The 20394-nt window shown below is 37.1% G+C and overlaps 1 long non-coding RNA gene across 2 annotated transcripts in view; it reads right to left on the bottom strand.

The window, feature by feature from the left end:
- The window catches only part of LOC141386151 (uncharacterized), a 304298-nt gene that overhangs the window by 110152 nt on the left and 173752 nt on the right, over window positions 1-20394 (bottom strand). For both annotated transcript variants that reach the window (XR_012407491.1, XR_012407492.1), the window contains exon 4: window positions 15686-15818. This is a non-coding gene — a long non-coding RNA (uncharacterized lncRNA). The remainder of the gene's footprint in view (window positions 1-15685; window positions 15819-20394) is intronic.

Raw genomic sequence — 20394 nt, 5'->3', positions numbered from 1 at the left:
AAAATTAAGTAATTCAACGCAAAAAGGACAGAAAACATGTTATATATATATATATATATATATATATATATATATATATATATATATATATATATATATATATATATATATATATATATATATATATATATCTATTATTATAGCCTTTAGCAGGCACCAATCACATTTAAACAAATTTCTTCTTTAATATTCTGATACAAATGTGTAATATAAAATGTATAAGAAACATTTAGCCAACAACATAACATGCATAACATTCAAGCTCTTGGAAAAAACCAATTCCTAAACTGTGCCAAAACACACGGTGATGCTTCTTCTTGTTGTTTTCGTATGGTGACATCCTAACTCACTACCGCCACCTACTGATATGCGTGAAGTGACTCTCCAGAGTGAGAGTTGTCGATTTGAAGCGTCTCAGTCTCATTGAATCAACATGTTCTGATCAAATTCATTTGATTATTTCTTGATTCAGCTTCAAATAACATGAATTAATCATTTAACATACGTAAACTTAATTTGTTCTTTTCAATCTGACAAATTTTTATTTTGTAAATCCAATACATGCCTAGTTGATTTTTTTTTGAGAGTATAGAATCACCCCAAAATAATTTGAGTATTGCATTAAAATATAGTATACAGTGTTCTTTACTATGTCTAGATTTAAAAACATTAGAATTTACTACACAATGCAGTGTTTTTCCCCATGTTTACAGCCACTTTTAATCAATGCAGTGCATATAATGCATCTCGAAAGTCCCTCAAACACATGAAGAGTTTATGGAATCTTCTGAAGCGAGATTGAGATCTGTTAGCGTTGTATATTATAAACAGTGCGGCAGTTCTAACAGTATTTCTGATTTGTGACTGGAGCTGTTGATATACGGTGTTTGGCGTACGGCGATGTGACATCTCACTCGTAAACTCGCTGATTCAAATATCAACAAATTTCCCAGAGTAAACTCCAGCAGCAGACCTCATCTGGTTCTGTTTCAGGACTTTTCATTGAACATCAAGCGACGACCCTAAACACTACCAAGATTTCTGGGTCACGACACTCAGAGGAGCTGGAGTTTAGTTTATCGGTGTGTGCTTCTGCTAACCATTACAACAGATCAGCACACTGGCAGTAGCACATATGCTGCGACTTTGTCTTCATTGCGTGTATATTCTGTACTTTCTTTATGCTTTCATTAATGTTGTGTAAATTTCATTCATTCATTCATTCATTCATTTGTTCGTTCAGTTAGTAACCTTTGTACGATGAGTCATGTTCACCACAGTAAAAACGCTGGGTTGTTGTAACTCAATGTTGTGTAAATTATGGACACTCTATAGTAAACAGTATCATTTGTTCTTGGTCACTGCCCTGAGGGAAGCCTGAGTTTATGGGTTTGTGTTTTGTTTCTGATCATCAATTCATCCATTCATCCATTCATTGATCTGTTAATTTGTCCATCTTTCTATTTGATCAGTCTTTACACACAACAATACATATATCTATCTGTTAATCCATCCATTCACCCATCTGTCCATTTATCAGTTCATTTACTCATCCATTGATCTGTTCATCCCTTCATTGTTTTGCTCATTCATCCATCTTTCCATCCTTCCATCCATCCATCCATCCATCCATCCATCTATCCATCCATCCAAGCATCAATCAATCAATTAATCAATCAATCAATCAATCAATCAATCAATCAATCAATCAATTTATTTATCTGTTCATTCATCCATCTTTCCATTATCAATCATCACATCTATTACTATGTCCATGAATTTGTCTATTCAACCATCCTTTATCTATCCTTTTATCCATCTGTTCATTTATTTGGTAATCCATTCATCCATTCATCCATCCATCCTTCCATCCTTCTTTTCATTCATCTATCCTTTTATCTGTTCGTCCATCTATTTATTTTTCTGTTCATCCAGCTGTCATTCCATCATCAATCATTTAATCTTTCAATTTGTGCATGATTTTTTATCAACTGTCCATTCTTTTATTCATCTGTTCATTTATTTGTCCATCCATCCATCCCTCCATTATCGATCTATTGATTTGTTGACTATCCATCCGTCATTTTAGCCATTTGTTTATTTATCCATCTATCCATCTATCTGTTCATCCATTTATTGATTTGTTCATCCATCCATTCATTCATTCATCCATCCATCAATATGTCTATGAATTTGACTCTCCGTTCATCTTCTGTACATCATTTTAGCCATCTGTTTATCTATCTATCCATCCATACATCTGTTCATCCTTTATTGATTTCTTCATCCATCAATCTATCCACCTATCCACCCATCCGTCCATCCATCCATCCATCCATCCATCCATCCATCCATCCATCCATCCATCCATCCATCCATCCATCTTTCCATCCATCCATCCATCCATCCATCCATCCATCCATCCATCCATCCATCCATCCATCCATCTTCATCTTCATCCAGCTGTCATTCCATCATCAATCATTTAATCCATTAATACATGCATGCTTTTATTCATCTGTTCATTTATTTATCCATCCATTCGTCAATTGATTTGTTCCATCCAATTCATCCATCAATGTCTATGAATATGACAATCCATCCATCTTCTGTCCATCATTTCAGCCATCAGGTTATTTATCCAGCCATTGATCTGTTCATCCATTTATTAATTTCTTCATCCATCCATACATCCACCTATACATCCATCCATCCATCCATCCATGTCCATGAATTTGTTTATCTGTCCACACATATGTCCTACTACTTATTCATCCATCCATCCATCCATCCATCCATCCATCCAAGCATCTATCTCTTCATTCTTCTTTAATTTCTTCATCCATTCATACATCCACCCATCCATCCATCCATCCATCCATCCATCCATCCATCCATCTATCTCTCCATTCTTCTTTAATTTCTTCATCCATTCATACATCCACCCATCCATCCATCCATCCATCCATCCATCCATCCATCCATCCATCCATGTCCATGAATAAGTTTATCTGTCTACACATTTATTCTACTACCTTTTCATCCATCTATAATCCATCCATCTATCCATCCATCCATCCATCCATCCATCCATCCATCGTATCAATCTTTACATCCACCCATCCATTCTTCCATTGTATCAGTCTCTACATCTTTCAATTGATGATGTTTGCATTTATTCCTGCCCCTGCATTAAAGGCTTTAATATGTAACTGTAGATTAATATACAGCAGTAGATGAGTTTGTGTCCACCCACACCACAGCCGAATCAGCTTCATCTCTCTGTGCACTCGTGTCACTGGTGTGTCGGTGGGTGTTTTCTCTCTCTGTTAGTTACTCATTAGATTTCTCTCTCTCTCTCTCTCTCTCTCTCTCTCTCTCTCCATCAAACAAGTGACACACTTTTCCGTGAGCCCCCGTTCGTCTCATCCGGAGCCATTTCTCATTTCTCCTTCTGTGTTTTTCATTTGGATTCTCACCGGCCACAAACCCAGAGGAGCTGCAGAAGTGCTCGCCGCCACCGAGAAGAGGCTGTTTTACATTAAAAATGCTTTTGAGCTGAGGTAACATCATGCTTTAATAATGTACAACACCAGGCTGCACCGAGCAAAATACATTTTTAATTACTAAAGTGACTAATATCTGAGGTTCTGCTTTGAGGTTTTTGTCGCATTAAATATTTATGTGTTTTTTTTTCTCCAGAAATTTGTGCATCTGAGCCCCACACCTGGAGATCAGCGCTGCTTTTTTTCTGCCAGAGGATGACACATTTACACACGTACTGAACACGCAACGCAGCACACAGGACCTGCGACATGACACACAAAGAAACACTTGAATCTTCCACACTGTGATAATCGTAAATCACACTCTAAAACATGCGGGGAGACTGTAACCCAACACTGGGTCAAATATGGACAGCAGTTGGGCTCAAAATGTCATTTAAATTCAATTGGAAAAAAAAAAAACAATGTTCTGTTTGCTCATGTTTGACCCAACTCTATATTACAACAATCCAGCATTGTTTTTAGAGTGTGCCGTAAAATAATGGTAAAATACACTGTCAAATATGCTGGGATGTTGTAACCCAACACTGGGTCAAATTTAGACTCGAAAGTGTCATTTAAATTTAATTGGGGAAAAAATAACCCAGGGCGACGCAGTGGGTAGCACGTTCGCCTCACAGCAAGAAGGTCGCTGGGTCGCTGATTCGAACCTCGGCTCAGTTGGCATTTCTGTGTGGAGTTTGCATGTTCTCCCTGCGTTGGCATGGGTTTCCTCCGGGTGCTCCGGTTTCCCCCACAATCCAAAGACATACAGTACAGGTGAATTGGGTAGGCTAAATTGTCCGTACTGTGTGTGAATGACTGTGTGTGGATGTTTCCCAGAGATGGGTTGTGGCTGGAAGGGCATCCGCTGCGTAAAAACTTGCTGGATAAGTTGGCGGTTCATTGCGCTGTGGCGACCCCGGATATTAAAGGGACTAAGCCGACAAGAAAATGAATGAATTAAAAATAACCCAATGTTGGGTTTGCCATATTTGACACAATATTGGGTTACTACTAACCAGCATATTTTTTTAGAGTGTGTTGTAAAAACAATGTAGATTACACTCAAAATGCTGGGATGTTGTGACCCAACACTGGGTCAACTATGGACATCAGTTGGGTACAAAAGTGTCATGCATATTTAATTGGAAAAAAAGAACCCCTGTTGGGTTTACCCCTATTTGACCCAACATTGAGTTAGGACTACCCAGCATAATAATGGTAAAATACACTCTAAAATATGCTGGGGCGAGGCAGTGGCGCAGTAGGTAGTGCTGTCGTATCACAGCAAGAAGGTCGCTGGTTCGAACCTCGGCTTATTTGCCGTTTCTGTGTGGAGTTTGCATGTTCTCCCTGCCTTCGCGTGGGTTTCCTCGGGGTGCTCCGGTTTCCCCCACAGTCCAAAGACATGTGGTACAGGTGAATTGGGTCGGCTAAATTGTCCATACTGTGTGTGTGTGTGTGTGTGTGTGTGTGTGAATGTGTGTGTGGATGTTTCCCAGAGATGAGATCCGCTGCTTAAAAACTTGCTGTATAAGTTGGCGGTTCATTCTGCTGTGGCGACCCCGGATTAATAAAGGGACTAAGCCGACAAGAAAATGAATGAATGAATGAATGAAAATATGCTGGGAGGTTGTAACTCAACACTGGGTCAAATTTAGACCTGAAAGAGTCATTTAAGTTTAACCGGGTAAAAAAAAATAACTCAATGTCGGGTTTGCTCATATTTGGGTTACTACTACCCAGCATTTATTTATTTATTATTTTTTTTTGAGTGTGTTGTAAAATACTTCTTAATGAAATGCTGCGATGTTGTGACCCAACACAGGGTCAAATATGGACATCAGTTGGGTTCAAAAGTGTCATGTATATTTAATTGGAAAAAAGGATCCCACTGTTGGCTTTGCCCATATTTAACCCAACATTGGGTTGCAACTACCCAGCATTTTTTTAGAGTGTGTCATAAAATAATGGTGAAATACACTCTAAAATATGCTGGGATGCTGTAACCCAACACTGAGTTAAATAAGGAAAACAGTTGGGTTCAAAAGTGTACTAAAAAAGTTGTTGAAATAAACTCAACGTTGGGTTTGTCCAAATTTGACCGAATATTGGGTTACGACTACCCAGCATTTTCTTTTAAAAGCGTGGCATTAAATAATGGCAAATCCCACTCTAAATAAGCTGGGATGTTGTAACCCAACACTGGGTCAAATATGGACAGTAAGTAGGTTCAAAATATCATTTAAATTTAATTGGAAAAAAAAACAATGTTGGGTTTGCTCATGTTTGACCCAAGATTGTTTTACTACAATCCAGCATTTTTTTTTTTTTTTTTTTTTTGAGTGTGTCATAAAATAATGGTAAAATACACTTTCAAATATGCTGGGATGTTGTAACCCAACACTGGGTCAAATTTAGATTTGAAAGAGTCAATTCAATTTAATTGAGGAAAAAAATTAACCCAATGTTGAGTTTGCTCATATTTGACCAAAAATTGGGTGACTACTAACCAGCATTTTTAATTAATTAATTTATTTTATTATTATTATTATTATTTTTTGAGTGTATTGTAAAATAATTGTAAATTACACTCTAAAATATGCTGGGAGGTTGTAACCCAACACTGAGTTGAATATGGACATCAGTTGGGTTCCAAATGTTAAAAATGTATACAATTAAAATAAACTCAATGTTGGGTTTGTCCATATTTGACCCAACATTGGGTTAATACTACCCAGTATTTGCATTAAAGTGTGTCATAAAATAATGGCAAATCACACTCTAATATATGCTGGGATGTTGTAACCCAACATTAGGTCAGATATGGACAACGTTTGGGTTCAATAGTGTTATACATTCATTTATTTTATTTTCAGCTAAGTCCCTTTAATAATCTGTGGTCGCCACAGTGGAATGACCCGCAAACCTATCCAACATATGTTTTACGCAGCGGATGCCCTTCCAGCTGCAACCCATCTCTGGAAAACATCCATACAAACTCATTCACACTCATGGATAATTTAGCTTATTCACAAGTACAGCATGTGTTTAGGCTGTGGGGGAAACCGGAGCACCCAGAGGAAACCCACGCCAACACGGGGAGAACATGCAAACTCCACACAGAAACACCAACTGACTGAGGCTTGAACCAGCAACCTTCTTGCTGCGAGTGCTACCCACTGTGAAGCCCATATTAAATTAAATGTAACCCTACAATGTATTTCAGGCAAAGTGGACGGCTGTAGTATTTCCTGTTCCTGCAGAAATATGTGTGAACGCAGTTGGAGTCGTGCAGGTCTGTGATTTATACGTCGGCCGAAAATGAGAGCAGCTCTAATCTCCCCTCCGGCAAGAGTTTCCATGTCTAATCCCGTCCCCTTCACACCCAGGAATTCACTTTACGCTAATCGGCCCAATATTAGAGATTAAACGTGACTAATCTCCCTCACCTGCTCCAGGTTCACAGACGACTCTTTGTTCTGTCTGAAGGTAATAAGAGCATCACAGCGCTTATATTTCTGACGCTCCAGAGAGACACGTTCTTGTTTTAAGCTGAAATGGCACCTGATGAGCAGCTCAACACCGGCTCACGTCAGCAGCACATCAGCCACAACACACTGTATGGAGATTTCCTCACGTGTGTTTAGTTGACTTCTTGTTTCAGGGGATTGTGGACGGATTAGTGCGAAGCTTGTTTTCAATTCATGAGATTTAAAAGGTAAAAAAAAGGTAAATGTAACTTTTGGAAACACCGTGGAGGCTGTCGGTGTACAGCGCTTTTTGCATGGGTTTTTCACATCATGCGTTGTCTGCCCATGGGTGTGCTGGTCTGATAACAGAGGAGGGTAGATTATCCAAAATCTATACGCAAGTAAAAGTACTTGCGGAAATTTTTACTCAAGTAAAAGTAAAAATCTTAAAAGTTACTTGAGTAAAAATAAAAAAAAAGTATCTGATGAAAAACAATAAGTAAAAAGTTACTAGTTACTTTTCATTTTATACATATACAGCTGAAGTCAGAATTATTTGCTCCCCTGTTTATATTTTTCCCCAATATCTGCTTAATGGAAAGAAGATTTTTCAACACATTTCTAATAGTGTTAATAACTCATCTCTAATCACTGATTTATTTTATCTTTGTCATGATGACAGTAAATAATATTAGACTAGATATTCTTCAAGACACTTCTATACAGCTTAAAGTGACATTTAAAGGCTTTACTAGGGTAATTAGGGTAACTAGGCAGGTTAGGGGAATTAGGCAAGTTATTGTATAATGATGGTTTGATCTGTAGACTATAGAAAAAAATATTGCTTAAAGAGGCTAATAATATTGACCTTAAAGTGGTGTTTACAAATTTAAAAACTGCTTTTATTCTAGCCGAAATAAAACAAATAAGACTTTCTCCAGGATAACAAATATTATCAGACATACAGTGAACATTTCCTAAATCTGTTCAACATCAAATTTATTAAATTAATTATTTGGGAAATATTTAAAAAAGAAGAAAAAAATTCAAAGGGGGCTAAAACATCTGACTTGAATATATATATATATAAATATGTATATTTTCTTTTTCTTTTTTCTGGAGAAGATCTTACTTGTTTTATATCAGCTAAAATAAAAACAGTTTTTAAAGCCTTTTTAAGGTAAAAATTATTAGCCCCCTTAAGCAATATTTATTTTGGTTGTCTACAGAACAAACCATCGTTAATTACCAAAACTTGTCGAGTTAACCTGGTTAAGCCTTTAAATGTCGCTTGAAAAATCGTCATCTTTGAATTATAAGGTTCTCTCTGCGTTCTGAATGATTTTGAAATATTGAGCTTCAAAGCAAACAGTGTGTGTGTGTGTGTGTGTGTGTGTGTGTGTGTGTGTGTGTAACATTTGTTTTTAAATAAAAAGTCTTAAAATGTAAACAACTTCCCATAATGTAAATAAGTTGTGATTTAATAAGAATATGTCAATAACTCTATTTTGACAAAAATGAGGGATAGAACCTTATAATGCTAAGATGATGAAATATATAGTGTCTTGTAGAATATCTAGTCTAATACTATTTACTGTCATCATGGCAAAGAGAAAAGAAATCAGTGATTAGAATTGAGTTATTAAAACTATAGAAATGTGTTGATAAAATGTTTCAGTTAAAGTAGGTAGTGCTGTCGCCTTACAGCAAGAAGGTCGCTGGGTTGCTGGTTTGAACCTTGGCTCAGTTGGTGTTTCTGTGTGGAGTTTGCATGTTCTCCCTGCCTTCGCGTGGGTTTCCTCCGGGTGCTCCTGTTTCCCCCACAGTCCAAACACATGCGGTACAGGTGAATTGGGCAGGCTAAATTGTCCGTAGTGTATGAGTGTGTGTGTGAATGTGTGTATGGATCTCTCCCAGTGATGGGTTGCGGCTGGAAAGACATCCGCTGCTTAAAAATGTGCTTAATAAGTTGGCGGTTCATTCCGCTGTGGCGACCCCGAATTAATAAAGGGACTAAGCCGACAAGAAAATGAATATATGAATGAATGAATGACTCAATGCTGTCGTTTCCAACAAAAAAACTAGAGTCTGCTACAGTTCACTATAGTCAACACTACTGTGTGCTGAAGCACTCCTTAAGTCGTACATCTTATCTTTTATACAGTATAATAGCATTGTAGTATTTACTATCATTTACTATAGTAGTTTTTCTGATCTGCACTCCATATTTACATTTCTACAGTTTCACCACTGATCCATCCATTTAAAGTACAGCTGAGACTGACACACACACACACACACACACACACACACACACACACACACACACACACACACACACACACAAAACTTCATGCAAATGCAGATATATGTTCATGCTGAAATAATGACTGTGTTGAATTATAGTCTCTTTAAAGACCGGCCAATTAGCTGCTATAAATAACGCCGTTGTGCTTTTGAAGGCCGAGCAGAAACACTGAAGGCTTCACCTCTCTCTGTCCTGTAATGAGGGTGTGAAACTCTGTTTACGGCCGTCCTTGAACCGCTCTCAGTGTCGTGTGATTTTCATTAAAGGTGACAAGAACATAAACCAGTCCAGATGAGTTTGAGTCTTGTTTAGAGACCACCAACTTGGTTAATAAAGAGGCAGACGTGGCAATGAATGTAGAGAGCATCTTTCAGAAGAACAGAGACGTCGGTTCATATTCTAATTATTGTATTTTTTTTTTTTTGTAATGCAATTTAATTAATTGTTCAAACAACTTAAAAAATAAATAAATAAATAAATAAATGCACATGCATTAAAAAGTTTGAAATACAGTATATTAATACTTTTTTCATTTTTGATGGTTTATTTTGAGCATTTGAAATTCTACATAGTAACATCCTTCTCAGTATATGATGCTCACTCCAGCATCTTTCAGAAGAACATAGAGGTTGATTTGCTCTGACACGGGACATATTGTATTTATTGTATTTTTTTCCAGTAATTTAATTTAATTAACTGTTTGAACAACTTAAAAATAAATAAATTCATATCCATTAAAGCGTTTAGACGTATAATAATACCTTTTTTTGAGTAGGCATTTTTTAGTGGATGTAAAATTCTACAATCCTTAACAGTTAATGATAGTTATAGCGTCTTTCTGTTGAACAGAGATTCTTTTTTTTTCTGTAATGCAATTTAAATACTTATTTAAAGAACATTTTTTTTAAATAAATGCTCATCAACTGGAAAGTTTATAAATACAGTATGATGATAGATTCTTTTCATTAGGCATAATATTTTATTTATTGTGCATTTGAAATTCTACATTGCATCATGCTTCTCAGTAAAGGATGCATACTACAGCATCGTTCTAAAGAAAAAAGACATCAGCTTGCTCTAACACGAGACATATTTTGCAATTATTGTATTTTTTCTATAATGCAATTTGTTGTTTAAACGACTACTAAATTTATTTAAATGTAAATGCATTAAAAAGTTTAGACCCATAATGATACTTTTTTCTCATTAGTTATGATATTTTTGAGCATTTGAAATTTCACATTGTAACATCCTTCTCAGTAAATGATGCTCACTCCAGCATCTTTCAGAAAAACATAGAGGTTGATTTGCTCAGACAAGGAAACATATTTTTTTAATAGTTTTTTTTCAGTAGTTCAATTTAATTAATTGTTTGAACAACTTAAAAATAAATAAATGCATATCCAGTAATACATTTAGACCTAAAATGATCCATTTTTAATCTAAATTTTTTTAATAGGCATAATATATATATATATATTGTTTGTAGATATAAAATTCTACAATCCTTAACAGTAAATGATACTTGCGTCTTTCTGAAGAACAGAGATTCTTCTTTTTCTGTAATGCAATTTAATTGTTTAAACAACTTAAATAATAATAATAATAATAATAATAATAATAATAATAATAATAATAATAATAAATGCAAATCCATTAAAAAATTGTAGAAATACAGTATGATGAAAGATTTTTTTCATTAGACATAATATTTCATTTATTGTGCATTTGAAATTCTACATTGCATCATGCTTCTCAGTAAATTATGCATACCACAGCTTCTTTCTAAAGAAAAAATACATCAATTTGCTCCGACATGGGACATAAAGTAATTATTTATTTATTTATTTATTTATTTATTTATTTATTTATTTATTTATTTATTTATTTATTTATTCATTTATTCATTCATTCATTCATTCATTTATTTTTATCATTTTTGTATTATTTTAATCAACTTTGTAATTATGTAATTAATGACAATTTTGTAATAATTGTATTTTTTCTGTAAGGCAATTTAAGTGAAGTTTCACAAACTAATTTCGAGAGGAGCATGTGATATGATTGACTACTTATCATTAGCTAGCCTATCAGATCATTCTAAAACTACTATAAATATCCTGTCTAAGCTTCATTTCCTATCTTCGTTTTTTTAACCCCCCTTTTAACCTTGGGCTCATCTATCTCCGAACTCAGGGTTCTCTCCCGGGACAGTAGGCCAAACCTGCTATCATAGTCGAGCATTATCCAAGTACGAACTCTTGAAATAATTGTTTAAACGACTTAAAAAAAAAAAAAATGCACATGCACTGAAAAGTTTAGACGTATAATACTTTTTCATCAGGCATAATATTTTATTTTTTGTCCATTTAACATTCTACATTTTAACATCCTTATCAGTAAATGTTGCTGTATAAATGTCGGTGTATAGCATCTTTCTGAAGAATAGAGATGTCGATTTGCTCTGACATGCAACATAGAAAATTATTTAATTTTTTGTTATGCTATTTAATTAATTATTAAAACAACTTAAAAAAAACATAAATGCACAACAATTACAAAGTTTAGAAATGTAATCATTATCATCATGCTTCATTTTTTGTGCTGGATGAACATCAATTTTAATTATTTGCATCCAAAATAAAAGTTTGTTTTGTCATATTTTAAGTGCACTGAAAAAAAGTGCTGCATGCAGAACTGTTTCAAACAATTTATTTGTGTTGAATTTAAACAAACAAATTAAATTGAATAATGTTCTACTTAATTTGTTTGTTTAAATTCAACACAAATAAATTGTTTACAACCACTTAATGTAAAAAAAAAATCCAAGTAGAAATTATCTTTGAATATTTTTTTTTTCAGTGTGTGTGTGCTGTGTACATTTATTACACTTATGTACATACACACATGCATGCATATATCTGAGAGAAAATGTTTATATTTAGGTATAAAATACATGTGTGCATGATATAAATTATGTGTATTTTGAAATATCTTCGTAACCGTTTTGTCACAAAAGAAAGAAGCTGAAACACTAGGAGAAAATAAACCCTTCAAAGTGAATGAAAGCGGTGAAATGAAAACCAGATCTGTCCGCAGGTATTTCCTTTGTTTAGCTGCAGATGGTCTCTCAGAATCATCTGCGGTTTCTCGAGGAATATCTTCCTCAAGTTTATGATCACGGCTCTTTACGCAGCTATTCAGAAGTGTATTTCTGGCCACATATTTCAAACAGCAGGTTATGATTAAAGAGAAGCTGAGATTGTTCTAAAGTAATCAGTATTAAGTTATTTGTGTGTGTGTGTGTGTGTGTGTGTGTGTGTGTGTGTGTGTGTGTGTGTGTGTGTGTGTGTGTGTTTTGCCTTCTTTAGTACAGTAGTACCCATATTCTTTGGTGCATTGACGTCTAGTTGTGTAACCCCAGTTTTACTACATATACCATGGTAAAGTATGATAGGTGTATGTGTGTGTGTGTGTGTAATTGTGTGCATGTGTCTGTGTGTATACTTTACATGTGTGTGTGTGCTTGATTGTGTGTGCGTTTTTGAATTGTTGTGCATATTTGTGAGTGTGAGTGTGAGTGTGTCTGTCTGTGTGTGTGTGTGTGTGTGTGTGTGTGTGTGTGTGTGTGTGTGTGTGTGTGTGTGTGTGTGTGTGTGTGTAAATGCATGTGCATGTATGCATGTGTGTGTGTGTTTGTTTTAAATGTGTGTGCATATGTTAGTAAGCATGTGTGTGTAAATGCATTCGTGTATGCATGCATGAATGTGTGTGTGTGTGTGTGTGTGTGTGTGTGTGTGTGTATGCATGCATGGGTTTGTGTCCGTGTGTGTGTGTGTGTGTGTGCATGAGAAATGTAGAATAAGATCCTACTTTATAAATGCTAATAAACAGTTAATAAGAATCACCTGTGGTTTCTTGAAGAATCTCTTCCTCAAATGTATGATTACAGCTATTTTCTCAGCTATTCAAACGTGCATATCTGGTCACATATTTCATGTTATGATTAAAGAGAAGCTGCGTTTGTTTAAAAGAAATCAGTATTAAGTTTTACTGATAATTTTTTCGTGAGTGTAGGATTAGGGATGTCGGATAACATCATGCTTTATAACTGCTAATAAACAGTAAATATCTCAATAATAGGCAGTTAATAAGAATCACTTGTGGTTTTGTGTAGAATTTCTTCCTCGAATATATGATTACAGCTCTATTTTCTCAGCTATTTAAACACGCATATCTGGCCACATATTTCATGTTATGATTAAAGGGAAGCTGAGTTTGTGCAACAGTAATCAGTATTAAACCACGAGCAAAGCAACTGACCTGAACATGCAAACATAAGGAACAGTTCAATCTAATAATAGGAGGAGCTAATATTATAAATGAATATTATACTTATTTACATTGTGTAATAAAGCAACAGGTTTTATTTTTGTAGATAGTCTAGTTAGTATTCTTGGCAGCACTTCACAGACTCCTTTGTTAACCTTGCTTTATGTTGAAGAAGATAGCTAATTAACATTTCATATGATAAAGTGTGTCTAGTCCTTATCATGTACATTTGAAGGAAAAATTATTCGCCCTCCTGTGTATTTCTATTTATTTTTTTTAAATATTTCCCAAATGATGTTGAACTTTTCCACAGTATTTCCTATAATATTTTGTTCTTCTGGAGAAAGTCTTATTTGTTTTACTTCGGCTAGAATAAAAGCAGTTTTTAATTGTTTAAACACCATTTTAAGCTCAATATTATTAGCCCCCTAAAGCAATTTTAGTGTTGGATTGTCTACAGAACAAACCACTGTTATACAATGACTTGCCTAATTACTCTAACTTTACCCTAATTACCCTAGTGAAGCCTTTACATGTCACTTTAAAGGGCCATGAAACCCCCTCGTTTCAGCAGGGTGTTTTCACACCTCTACTTTGGAAAAAGTCAGAAAAGTGGGCGTGTCCAGCTCTGTTTAGGGGGGAGTGTCGGAGGAACTAAAGTGGGAGGGTGTGGGAGTGTCTATTTGGGCACGCGCGAGTTTCAGAGTCAAAACACACACACACAGGGGAGAAAGTGACGGTGTTTACATGGACATCTGTAGTCGAATTATTTGCCAAATTATGAAATGGTGGACTTTAACTGCAGTTTGACTCTTTCATTCAGGGAATTCATTCATGTCCCTCGCGACAAACAAGATATTTGATTCGAGGAGCTGCTCTAAGCGTGTATTTTTCATGCAATGTTTGATACCGCACGGCGAATGAGAGAAAATACCCTCTGCATTTCCCGGAAACTTAGATGCACACGGCAGGTAGCGTCAGAAAGCCGCGTGTGTTATTCCGGTCACTAAATGCGGTGAAAACCCGACATGGGGTTAAAGTTTGGTTGTGGTGCTAACGTGTTTACACTCGGTGCTATAGTTAACTTAGTTTGATACGAACAAACTGAATAAACAAAGAGCACTGCTCACTCACTTACCAAATCTGTAGAGACAGGATAATCACCAGCAACTAGAGCCGCGTCTTTATTAAGAGGAGACTACAAGCGAATCCGGATCTCAGCGTTTGCAGATGAGAACAGCTCTCAGGTAAACAATAATCCTCCTTAGACACGTAAGTTATTGTTATCGAGCGTCGCGTACACTGTTAATCCACACGTGACTCCAGCTGAGCTCTCACAGAGAGAAAATGAAAACAAAACTTCACTGCAGCAAACTATAAAAGCAACACTTCACGCTTGTTTTGCCAACTCAACGTGGCGTCTCTGCCGTCTACACTCTGACAGTAATGAATATTAATGAAGTTGCTCAATAGAGCTCGCTGATTGGTTTGAACCAAGCCTTACTCATGCATTAATGCAGCACACTGTAAGACGTAATAAGACTCACTCTGGCACAGACGTCCAGTCTGCACGCTGGAATACACGCTATTATGTCATGACCGTGACGCAGCTTCAAAAATTTGTTTCAAACCGGAAGTACGAATTTGCTTGAAATAACGCAAAAACAACCAATTCACACTTTTTAGTGAAATATATGTGTCCTAATAGTGTTTATAGCAGTGTGGGACACATATACCACTGTCAACAGCTCAACACATGTGTTTTGGTGTTTCGTGACCCTTTAAGCTCAATACTAGTAAAAAATCTAGTCAAAAATTATGTCATCATGGCAAAGAGAAAATAAATCAGTCTTTAAATATGAGTTATTATGTTTGGAAATGTGTTGAAAAAATGTCTTCTCTCCGTTAAAGAGAAATCGAGGAACATATATACAGGAGGGTGAATAATTCCGACTTCAGCTGTAGATGTTTGAGAGAATATTTTCTTTTTCTGGGTCTGACGGTGAATGTGAATCAGTACAAACCTGTTCCATCTCTCCGGCTTGGACACGTTTTCGTCTTTTTTTCCCGTCTGTCACCATCACAGATGGGCTGAAGTCGCAAACTCTCAGCCGGAGCTTCGTCCAGAATGTGTCCAGATTTACCTGACCAGACTCGCTGCAGACAGAAAGAGAGAAGGCAAGAGAGAGTTTATAAATGTTCAGAAGAAACACACACTTCCATCTGCCAGCGGATACACTCACGGCTTCCACACATATCTCACACACACACACACACCTGCTCTGATCTGACAAATGCAATGCATACTGATATACAACGAATCCAAATGCAGATTATTAGGAGAGTCATCAGGTAGGCAAAAGATCAACACAGGGAGAGACAGGAGCAAGCAGATAATCCAACAGCGTAATCAGAGTCCAGGCAAATGGTCAGGACAGGCGGCAAGGCAACATAAAACAATAAACAAAGGTCCAATTCTGGCTAATTCTGAAAATATACCCCTATATACAGTTCTGGAGAGCTCCTAATATGTCCCAGGAGCTATGTTTTTGTTTTCGAGAGTGCACCAGAGACCGCTGTGTACGCTTTTTCAGATCTTAAATTACTCTCGCGAGTCCCATTCGTGCCTGCTGTTCCTGCCTAAATCCACCAGAGGCCGCTGTCGACTGACTGACTGACTGACGAAAAGACCGACTGACTGACTTACTGACTGACCCACCCTCCTCCTTCCCTAAACCAATAATGTTTTCAAAAGCACTGACTGACCCACCCACCCACCCACCTCCCTAAACCCAACCAACAGTGTTTTCAAAAGCAACTCAAGTCTCTCAACTCAACAAAGACAATCACCTTATTTCTACCATATTTTAAGATTTCACCACATTCTCACATTGTTGTTTACTTGTTTTTTTTTATTTTTTGGCTTTCCTGTTTTCAAGAATTGTTCTTCAACGGGTTCAAACTCCTTCATTGTGGTCAACTCCTTTCTATGTCTCAAGTCCATTGGCGTACACGGCGAGCCACTGGACAAACTGGTATGAGCAGAAAAGCCGTCCATACGAAAGTAATCGTTCAGCTGGTAAGTGTGTAAAGGATCGGTGTCATACCACCTCATAGTGTTCATTTTAAAGACGAAATGCAGCCATACTGGCTAGATAATTTGTGATCTCCAGAAATAATATAGGGCAGTGTTTTCAGAATAGGCCTAAGTTGGAAAACCACTGACGGCAAAACAAGGAAACACTCAGAAATGCTCACATAAAGTTTACAAGACTCAGCAAAGAGTGCGTGTGAATGAGGTGCCTTCTTAGTCCTAAATAGTCCATCATGAGCTTCCAGCTGTGTGTGTGCAATCAGGAACTGGTGTGTGAGTGCAAAGACTTCTAGGAGTTGTAGTTTATATAGTGGCAGATGTGTAGTTCTCCAGCAAACAGGTTTGATCACTGGTGATCGTGATACCACTATGTTGGTCTGTCTAGATTTCTTCACCACAACAAAAACGTTGCAGTTGTGGATGATGTATGATCAACACAGGCTCGTTCTGAAAACGTACCCCTATATACATTTCTGGAGATCCCGAATTATGTAGCCAGAGGTACGTATGGCTGCTTTTCATCTTTAAAATGAACGCCATGTGGCGGTATGATGCCGTTTCTTTTTGCGCTAGCAGCTGATCACTTACCTCCATGGCTTTTCTGCTGTTACCAGTTTGTCCAGTGACTCACCGTATAAGTCGGCGGACTTAAAACGCAGAGAGAATATGACAACGGGGTTTGACGCCCCATTCACACGGGGCTTCAGCGTCAACGCTTGACTGAGGGCGTGTCTGAAGTTGGGGCTGAAACGATCGTCATAGAAGCACCAGCCAATGAAATTCAGTCAGCAATAGGCCACTGTCTAGCTGGTGTATTTGCATACAGCGATCTGATTGGCTGACGCTTCCGTCGGCGCTTGAAAAGTTGAGCTAGTCCCAACTTCAGCAGCAAGCAACGCCTCTGAAGCGGCGCCGACGGATCCACAATGCAGTTCGGCAACGCTTGACGTCACCCATTCAAAGTGAATGGGAAGCGTTAACGCTGACGCCCCGTAAGAACGGGCCCTAAGTCTGGCAGTTCCAGAAAGCAGGGTAAACAAAAACAAAAGCCAAAAAACAAAATAAACAAGTAAATAACAGGGTGAGAATGTGGTAAAATCTGAAAACAGGGTAAAAATCAGACTAGGGCTTTACTTTTAATGGATTGCTTTTGAAAACACTGTCGGTTGGGTTTAGGGAAGGAGGAGAGTGGGTCAGTCGATCGTCAGTCAGTCGATAGTGGCCTCTGGTGGATTTTGGTGAGAACAGCAGGCACAAATGTCACTTAAAAGAGTAATCTGAGATCTGAAAAAGCATACACAGCGCCCTCTGGTGGATTTAAGACAAAACCCAGCAATTAATGTATCTCCTGGGATGTATTTGCTGCTCTCTAGAAATGTATATAGGGATACGTCATCAGAATAAGCTTGGGTTGTGTATGAACTCCAATTTCAGGAAACATTAATTCCTACAACTGTTTTGAGTTTGGGGTCACACATGCATTTGATAGACACTGTTTCTTCTGCATCTTATCAGTTCTTACTTTCCACAGGATTCGACAAACCCACAACCCCAGCACGGTTATCGCTGTGCTCTACTTTTACAGCTTCTTCTTTCATTTAGATTGATTTTACTAAGTGCAATTTCAAAGGAAATAGTGGATGTCCTTCATCTGCAGCTTCTGTTATCTGTGGGGTGCTGCAGGGCTCTATTCTGCGCCCCATTTTTGAATTAATTTTCAATCTGGAGTTAAAGCTTGATAAGCAAATAAATGATGTTGTTAGTGCCCCAAATGCTGGTGTTGATATCATTTCATTGAATCTTTTTGACTTATATTAAAAACTACACTGTAAAAAGATCTGTGATCTAGCAGCCTTCCGTATTTTGTGATATCATGTTTTATTTCTTATTTATGAATTTGAGTTGCATTATGGGAGCTTGATCATTCTTCTAACAACATTTAACCTCGAACAGTTGTAAAAAGTGGCTTTTATGAACGTGTGTAATAGTGTGCAGTGCTGTGTTGTCTATGTTGGTGTCGTATATTAAGCTACACACAAACTTGTAATAACAGCCAGCGTGTTTTCTGTTATTTTACAGACTATTTTCTTTATATATTCTCATTTCTTAAACATGATATTATTTCAAACTACTAAAAAGTCAATAAAAGTCACCTTGTTCAACTGTAAATTAAATTTCATTCAACATCCTATAATGCGGGCGAAGCAGTGGTGCAGTAGGTAGTGCTGTCGTCTCACTGCAAGAAGGTCGCTGGGTCGAGCCTCTGCTCAGTTGCCGTTTCTGTGTGGAGTTTGCATGTTCTCCCTGCATTCACGTGGGTTTCCTCCGGGTGCTCCGGTTTCCCCCACAGTCCAAAGAAATGTGGTACAGGTGAATCGGGTAGGGTAAATTGTCTGTAGTGTGTGTGTGTGTGTGTGTGTGTGTGTGTGTGTGTGTGTGAATGTGTGTGTGGATGTTTCCCAGAGATGGTTTGCTGCTGAAAGGGCATCCGCTGCGTAAAAACTTGCTGGATAAGTTGGCGGTTCATTCCACTGTGGCGACCCCAGATTAATAAAGGGACTAAGCCGACAAGAAAATGAATGAATGAAGGATGCCATAATGCAATTCACACTTGTGAATCACAAAATACAAAAATTGTTGTTAATTAATATATATTTTTGCATCTTTTGCACCAAATTCCATTTAGAAAATAAAAACAGTGATTATAAAGTTCAAATTTAGTTGCAGATCATCATTTACAGTAGATTTTACAAGAGATGCATGAAGCCTTTTTAAGGAGAAATGAGAGAATTTAAACTTGATTCACTGTTCAGAAGAACCCGTTGAGATGTCGCTGAAGATTCATTCATTCATTCATTAATTTTCTTGTCGGCTTAGTCCCTTTATTAATCTGGGGTCGCCACAGCGGAATGAACCGCCAACTTATCCAGCACATTTTTACACAGCGGCTGCCCATCTAGCCGCAACACATCTCTGGGAAAGTGGCTGAAGATTCTTCATTGTCTATTGCGTTTGAGACTCTCACTCAAACACGTGCTTCACATGTGCAGCAGAAGTGGAGATCAGTGTTTTCCGGTGACACGTCGAGATACTGAACCTCCTGAACTTCTGAACACCATCCTAAAATAACACTAGTGAAATATTATGTGCTGTCATTACAAAATATTCTATACTTAAACCCATTTTAAAGTCAATATTATTAACCCTCTTCAGCAATATTAGTGTTGGATTGTCTCCAGTACAACACTGTTATACAATGACTTGCCTAATTAATTAACTTTACCCTAATTAAGCGTTTAAATGTCTCTTTAAGCTGAATACTAGTGTCTTGAAGAATATCTAATCTAATATTATTTACTGTCATCATGTCAAAGAGAAAATACATCAGTTATTAGATGAGTAGCTAAAACTGTTAAGCTTGGAAATGTGCTGAGAACAATTTTCTCTTCGTTAAACATAAATTGGGGGGAATGAATATACAGGAGGGCTACAGTCTATCTGTATTCTGTTCATCTTCTTGAAGGATCTCTCCAGGTTAGTCTGAAACAGCTTGAACAGACACACAGAGGCTCCTGACAGTAATGCTGAACACTCAGCCCCTCCTCTGTCAGTGGGTATGTGTGTGTGTGTGTGTGTGTG

The sequence above is a fragment of the Danio rerio genome, chromosome 6, assembly GCF_049306965.1.
Source record: "Danio rerio strain Tuebingen ecotype United States chromosome 6, GRCz12tu, whole genome shotgun sequence".
Classification (NCBI taxonomy): Eukaryota; Metazoa; Chordata; class Actinopteri; order Cypriniformes; family Danionidae; genus Danio; species Danio rerio.
This window is presented reverse-complemented; position numbering and strand designations above follow the sequence as displayed.